We start from the raw sequence: 7,814 nt of genomic DNA, 5'->3' as shown, positions 1-7,814 counted from the left end.
GGGGGGGAGAACAAGGATACCTCATGATACAAAACGAGCGCAATGATAATGTGACCGTATTCAAAATCTTGCATATGTTTTAAGTGGCTGGGGGGTATGTGCCCCTCCCTAGATCCGCCTAGGATTGTAACGTTAAAGCCTCAATGCCGTCGCGATATAAACTGCTACTAAGTCGTTCCATTTTTCCCAGAGCAACGGTATGAAGGGAACATGATTTGCCTCTAATTAGAGAGATAGATTCAGTTTTGCTTTCAGAGTATTACGATAGCAGAGAATAGAAATCATTACACTGCCGCTTTCCAAAGAAAAGTTATACGGTGGAACCTCGATCTATCGTTCCCGCATTGATCGTTCGCCGTTTCTGGTCCCAAATAAAGGTCCTTATAGACAATGTAATTTTTTCCCGCATCTATCGTTCTTCGAAGTATCTTTTCTCGCATTGATCGTTTGAAGATCACGGTTCCGACGCATAATTTTCCCGCAACCATCGTTTGACGAAAATGAAACGAAATAAATACAATGTGTCATTTATGGCTAATAACGACAAGCACATAGTTGAAATCTTCCCCAAGAGACGGAACTACCATTGGGAGAAGCACAGTGCCGTGGAAAAGTAACATTAGCGCATTTCCCAAGATCCTTTATCCCCCTCCATTCAGCATTCGCCTCTCCCCTTCTGACGCTTTCCTCTTCTCCAAAATAAAAAAAGGTCCCAGCTGGCGCAGGGATTGTATTACGAAGACCTTAGCCTCGAAAAAAATATCGAGTTACACGAGAACAAAAGAAACGTGTTTCGCGCTCCCCCCTCTTCTCACCCGCTGACCTTTTTCAGCCTAACTCCTTCAAAGTTCCCAGTTCCTGGAGGTCAACTGCTGCATGAGTCACCTATTAGCCCAAAAGGTATCTAACAATGATATTCAGCAATTGCTATTATGGTTTTATTAGATTGAAATGTTAATAATTTGCACGTAATTAAAAAAAACGAGACCAAACACGACGTATTTTAAGCAAGGAAATAGATGGAAAAATACGATGGTGATTTTTGGCGAAACGCGATATCCTCGTAGCTGAGCTTCTCGGCAGTTAATTCGGCATTCTGTTCCGAAAACATGATATCAGGTTGTTATCAGCTATCAATTTACGAGCTATACTTTAAGTCTCACTTGTCAGAGTTACTGACGAAGGGATATCTTCTCAGGATTTTTGTTTCTCCCTACTAACAATCCGAATTCATATGCTCATCTGGCGCTACGATAGTTAGAAAAGAATGGGTATCTTTAGGGTAAAAAATTTCATGGCGCAGTCATATGGTCACGCTTCGCCTTCAGCAGTATGCTCTGCGTACCCCCGTACGCGATAGCATCAGTTCCGAACATCACCTCGTGCGAGTGGTTCGCTACTTTCTAGGGTGGCTGGAATTCGAACCACCGAGTGTTTTCCATGTGGGTTTAATAAAGTCAGGTTTCATTTTCACTAGTTTAATTTTATTCGTCTTCGGACCATGGCCCCTCCGAAGAAACTATTGAGAACTTTAACCTGGATCCGCCCAAAATATTTTTTTTTGAGATTAATAATTCATATTCTAGGGGAATGGTAAGGGTCTCATTTTTACTACATTCTGAAAATATTTCGTTGATCGGTTGTGTAGTTTCCGAGATACAGACTGTGACATAAATGTCACATTGGGCGGATCTGTTGTCTTTTGGTGCAAGGTAATATTTCCCCAGAAAAAGCAAATATTTTCCGCATTTGAGCTGCACTGTTCATTTAAATGATAAAAAACACTAGAAAAACATATTATTAATTACGTACACTATTTTCAAGCTTTTGTTTAAATTTAAAGTAAATTGTTTAAAAATTTAGCAATAATTTTCAGAGTTCCATTGCCCGCGATTCATAAATTTTTCGATGTAAATTGTGATTTTTTAAGATGTAGAAGTGTTTTGGATTTTTTCAATGCTATTTCACAAGCTTGGGGTATATTTAAATTTATAATGTTTATATTATAAACTTGTCAAATACACATCAAGAAAACTTATTTTAAATTTATGTATAAATTTAAGTTTTCGGCAGTAGTGTTATGAAATTACAGAACCTTGAATTGACACAATCAATGGATTTGTTGAAGGTACATTTAAATATTATTTTTACATGGCTAATAAGTAAAATAGTTGAAAATGCATTTCCCAATTTTGGAAAATATATAGAATAAATATACATGTTTGAAAAATATTCTCACAACATATAAGGGTGTAATACCTTATAAAATTGAATTAAATTTGAATCAATTTGTCTCATATAAACTAAACTGATTGCTTTAGAGTTCAATGCCGGCGTATACGTACCATTTTGAGTGGTAAGTAGTAAAGCAATATTTGTCCATATTTTATGCATCGCATGCAGTGCATTTGACGGAAGCGCAATGTTCTCCAGCACGGTGACGCAATCTTTTGAGACTAATTGATCATTAGCATCGTAACATATTTCACTGTCTGCCTCTGTTGAAAATGAAGTAGTACGGCGGCTATACTTACCTTTGCATCGATGTATGGTCAGTAATGTTTGCATTATTACATGCCTGATCTCTAATTGTGACATGCAATGACCAGATTTCGCTCGTGAACAGATTGTGAACAGCTTCAGATTGAGAATAGCTACATCCAAAAGTCAAGGAAAATATTCCACCATTACCACCAAAACTGATTGTCCTCCGCTGAATGAATTACATGCAAGGATGGATACCAAAATACTCCACAATCATACTCCTGCCAAAAGAGAGTTTTTTCAGTGGGAAAAATCCATCTGAAACGTTCTTTCAATTTAGTGATCTACGGCTAAGCTACCACAATTTGTCTATTATGTCGGGCATCGTATTGTCTGCAAAGTGAAGGTCTACTCATCACAAAGAACCTATTCCTTCGCTAGGCTACGGTAACCATTGAGTTGTAACGTTACGTCGTAAATCTGGTTGATTTTTCACGTAAGTCCAGACAAGGGAAATACTCCAACCGTCGGTCACATGCTGAATCAGGGTAAGACTCCACAAACAGAAAAACAGCTCACAAGAAAAAGGTAGCCAAAAATAATTTACGAGTTATTACCGTACGATATCTATTCAAAGTAGAGTATTCAAAAAATCAGAAGTATTACAGAAAACAATGATAGTAAATTCATGATCCCAAAGGAAACATTACCAGCAGAAAATTGCTCTAAAAATCTCATGGCTCACAAGACATGTGACTCCCATCAGGTCTCGACCAGAAGAGGGCTTGCCTATGCAAGGCGAGACAGCATTTGAGGGGAGGGCTTCTTCCAGGGAGTGGAGGGGTAGCCAGGCGAATTCAACAACCACCCACTGATGCGTCACTGCCCCTGCAGAAACGGCCGCTCCCCAAAACACCATTCCCTGGTTTTGAGACAACAGCCAGCACCCAGAATTTTCCCCTCAACTTCTCGGTTGAGACATCAGAGGAATCGTTCATTGGAACACATGGAGGGGAAGGAGATACTGGGGTGAGGTGTTGGAGGGAGAGAGAGTTTGTGATAGGACAATGGTAAAACTTCTCACTCCAAGTGCAATACTAAGGCCTTAGCACCGATTTCCCCTTGCTTGCCAAGGAGAAGTATTTCTCCGCAGTAGTCCTATATAAGTCTTGCATTGCAGGTAGGCTGGTTCGGAGGCTGGTTCGGAGGCTGCTTCGGAGGCTGTTTCAGAGACTGTTTCCAGAGACAGGATTTTCCAGAGACAGGATTTTCCAGAGACAGGATTTTGCGAGACAGGGCACTTTGCTACAGGGACCCTTTGCGCAAAAAATCCTTTGCGCGAAAAAACCTTAGCGCGAAAAGTTCTTGGCGGGAGAAGTTCTGCGGATAAGTTCGGAGGAAGTTCGAGGAAGTTCGAGGAATTTCTGGGGGGGGGGGGGGTACCAGAAATTTTTGGGGGGGGGGGGGACACTAAAAAATGCCACATCCTCTGTGGGAAAATGACCACAAAAATTGCTTGAACTTGTGGACAAAGACACGTCCACCAAGAACTGATTAATGCCTAGAAAACTTATCGAGGCATCACAGGTCCACTGGTTTTCACTGGATGAACCCCCACTGTTTAACCCCCATGAATTTCACAAAAACCATTATTCAGTGGTTAGAATTGAACTGAATATAAAAAGTTTATTGATTGAGACAATAGTATTCAAGAAATATCACTCAAAAATAGTTTTGACAAGAACATACAATTTTATCACTCTGTAAATAATAACCTCAGAAGTGATGTTTGGAATTCAACAGAATTCTTAAGTGAGTAACATGACATAATTACAAGAGTGAGACAAGAAATATTGCTGAATTGATATAGAGTAGATTATTTAGTATTACATAGCAAGAAAATGAAATTAACAATCAATATGTCATAATGTGATGCTTGTTTCGGTGAACAGTGAATCAAAATTACAAATAATTATCATCAGCGACCAGAAGGAACTGGGAAGATTTTTATTGGTATAACACCAGGATATCTTTACCAAACTCAAATGTTCCTTTTCTCATCAGAGATATTTTGTGGTTTTTTTTTAAAACCAAGTAAAGCAATACAATAACCAACCACTTAGTAAATGGGCAAGATTGGGTTGGTGAAGCAGTTGGGTTCATCAGAACCCTGGGTTGTCCCATTAGTTGGGTTCAACCACCTTATCAAAAATCAACGATTGACAAAAATGGGTTTTAACTTCTACCCAAAATTCATATTGCAACCCAAGAGAAAGTTAGGGTCGACCAACAAAATATATACCCCATATTATATAATCATTAAGTACAAGTTTATTCAAAAATACGGTTATTCACTAAATAATTATTAGTTATCAAAATACTAGCAAAAATATTCAGCATAATATGTGTCTCACTTAATTAATATACATTGGCATTAGTATTTCTCCCATTTAAACCCTCCATGTTTGTAAATATTATCAGTCCATAATTAATTATCAATAAAGAATCCTCCAAAATTCAACAAGATTACGTAAATGACAAATAGATTGCACTAAATTCCTCGATTTTCCAATAATTATTAACAATTTATAAGGCATATGGTATTCATGTCAGCTATTGAACAAGTACTGACTAAATTTAATCAAGATGTGTATATATATCTCTCAGTATTAATTAAACAAGTCAAAAAAGAATCATAGGCGATGCTAACAAAATGAGAACTGCATATTGCATCAACAAAAGAAATCACTCTAAATTTCACTCTTCAATTAACAATAGAAATGAGAGCTACATGCTGGTTGCGACAAGATGAAAGTTCATACTTGTCGGGCGATGAAGGTCGCAACTCAACGCCAAAAGCCACACTAAAACACAGTAGGCAGTCTTAAGATCAGCTGATCAATTCAATCACTCAGCCATCGATAGAATATTGAACACTGCAAAATCACGACACTTATCACTGTCCAGAATTGTGAGAATGTCCATAAAGTCTTGGTGGAGGAAAGGTGACACAAAACACAATTGAATCTTAATAACTGGGGCCACCTCCACAGCTTATCTGGAAACGAGCCATCTCGGGGATTTCCCCCCAAGTTAATCTCCCGTCCTCTCCCTCCAAGCACCCATAATTCCTCCACCTTACCCCATCTCACAATCACAGTAGACCAACACTAAATTACATGAGTGAATTAAGCAGATGAGAATAAGCAAGTACAATACAATATTTCAGAACAATTTCAATTACAAGCATAGAAATAGACTTATTATTCATTAATCAAAACAATATTATTAGAAATCAATAGAAATACAACACCGAAATCAAGCATCAAATAGTATTTGAGAGAGCAAACATTAGCATTCATTAAAAAAAAAGAATAAAAAAAAATCAATGATATTTCTCTCCTTTTAATTACTGGAATTAGCAATGCCACCATGATATGCCTTTAAATGAGAAACATGACAAATTTTCTCTTTCCCAGGAGAAACTTCCAGAATAACTGTTACAGGAGAGAGATACTTTTTAAGGACAAAAGGTCCGTTCCACAGAGGTTCCAGTTTTGCCATTTTCTGTTCACCTTTAGAACTGACAGGATGGTTTTTGCAGAGAACAAGATCTCCCACACAGAAAGTGATTTGGGAGTGAGATTTATTATAGGATTCTTTATACCTGTTTCTGGCCTTTTTTAAATTAGCAATAACATGATTCAGGCAGGCTTGTCTGTCATTATCGCTGAGATCATTCTCGAATAAAGATTTTGGAATGTCCCACTGATTAATTAAAGGATGCTTAAGTTCTCTGCCGAAAATTATTTTGGCAGGAGAATATCCACTGCTCTCATGAGAGGCAGTGTTCAGGGCAAAATTTAAGTCAGCCAGCATAGTGTCCCACATATGGTGAGCATTATTGCACAAAATAGCAAGTGCAGATTTTAGATTTCTATGCAATCTCTCTACCTGATTAGAACAGGGATAGTATGGAGAAACAAAAATTTGCTTAACCCCCAGTTGCAAACACATCTCCTTAACGGCATGAGATTTGAAAACTTGTGCATTATCAGAAACCAAATATTTTGGAAAACCGAATTTTGGAAACACTCTTTGAGTGAGTATTGAAACAACCGAACCGGCCGTAGCCTTGCGAACTGGCTCAAGAAAACAAAACTTAGAAAATCCATCAATAAGAGAAAGTACATATTGGTGTCCACCTTTAGTCAGAGGTAAAGGACCCACAAAGTCAATATAAAGTCTTTCCCAAACATCAGAAGGATTGTGCGACGATAGCATGCCAGGAGGTGGAGCATTTCTGGGTTTACAAGTTTGACACAGATGGCATTTTCTGACCATGTCATAAACCTCTTTTTTCATATCCTTCCACCAAAAGTGTCTGCTAATCTTATCATAAGTTTTAGCCATGCCCAAGTGAGCAGACATACTAGAGCAGTGAAAATATTGAAAAATCATAGGCCTCAAGACCGTAGGCAAAACAGCTCTTCCTCGCTTAATTTTAGAATTCCCATAACATAATAGCTGTCCCTTCAGAAAATAGTTTTTGTCGTTCAAGGAATTATTATTAATCTGATTGAAAATATCCTTTAGAACGAGATCAGTTTCTTGGTGTTTTCGAATGTCGACAAATGACAAAGGCAATTTATGTAACACACAAGAATAAGGAACAGCTGACTCCTTATGAGTGTTAGATTCCACATCTAAATGACTATTTGTAGATGAGGATGGCTCAATGCGAGAAAGACAATCTGCGACAGAATTAGATGCTCCTCGAACATGATGCACAGTGAATTTATAAGAGGATAATTTAAGAACCATCCGGCCTAATTTGCCCAACTGCTTAGGATGAGAGAAAAGCCATGTCAAGGCACCATTATCAGTGTACAAGTGAAATGGTTTTACTTGTAAGTAAACACTGAATTTTTGAATTCCAAAATGAATTGCGTGACACTCCAATTCATAAGAAGAAAATTTACGTTCATGTTCCAAGAGTGCCTTACTAGCGAAAGCCACAGGGACAAAATCACCATTTACTTTGTGATTCAAAACGGCACCAACCGCCAAATTACTGGCATCGACAAATAAATGAAATTCCTCGTCAAATCGAGGGAAAGATAACACTGGTGGATTGGTGAGAGCTTTCTTCAACTGGCAGAAAGCCTCATTTTCAACGGCTGTCCATTGAAAAGGAACATTTTTACGTTTCAAGCGATTCAGTGGCATAGAAATTTCAGAATACCTTGGAATAAACTTGCAGTAAAACCCACAAAGTCCAATGAATCTGGCCACTTCCTTCACATTTCTGGGAACTGGGAATTGTTCAA

This window comes from Ischnura elegans (genome assembly GCF_921293095.1).
Source record: "Ischnura elegans chromosome 13 unlocalized genomic scaffold, ioIscEleg1.1 SUPER_13_unloc_1, whole genome shotgun sequence".
NCBI lineage: Eukaryota > Metazoa > Arthropoda > Insecta > Odonata > Coenagrionidae > Ischnura > Ischnura elegans.
The sequence above is the reverse complement of the archived record's forward strand: the minus strand, read 5'-3'. Positions refer to the sequence as shown.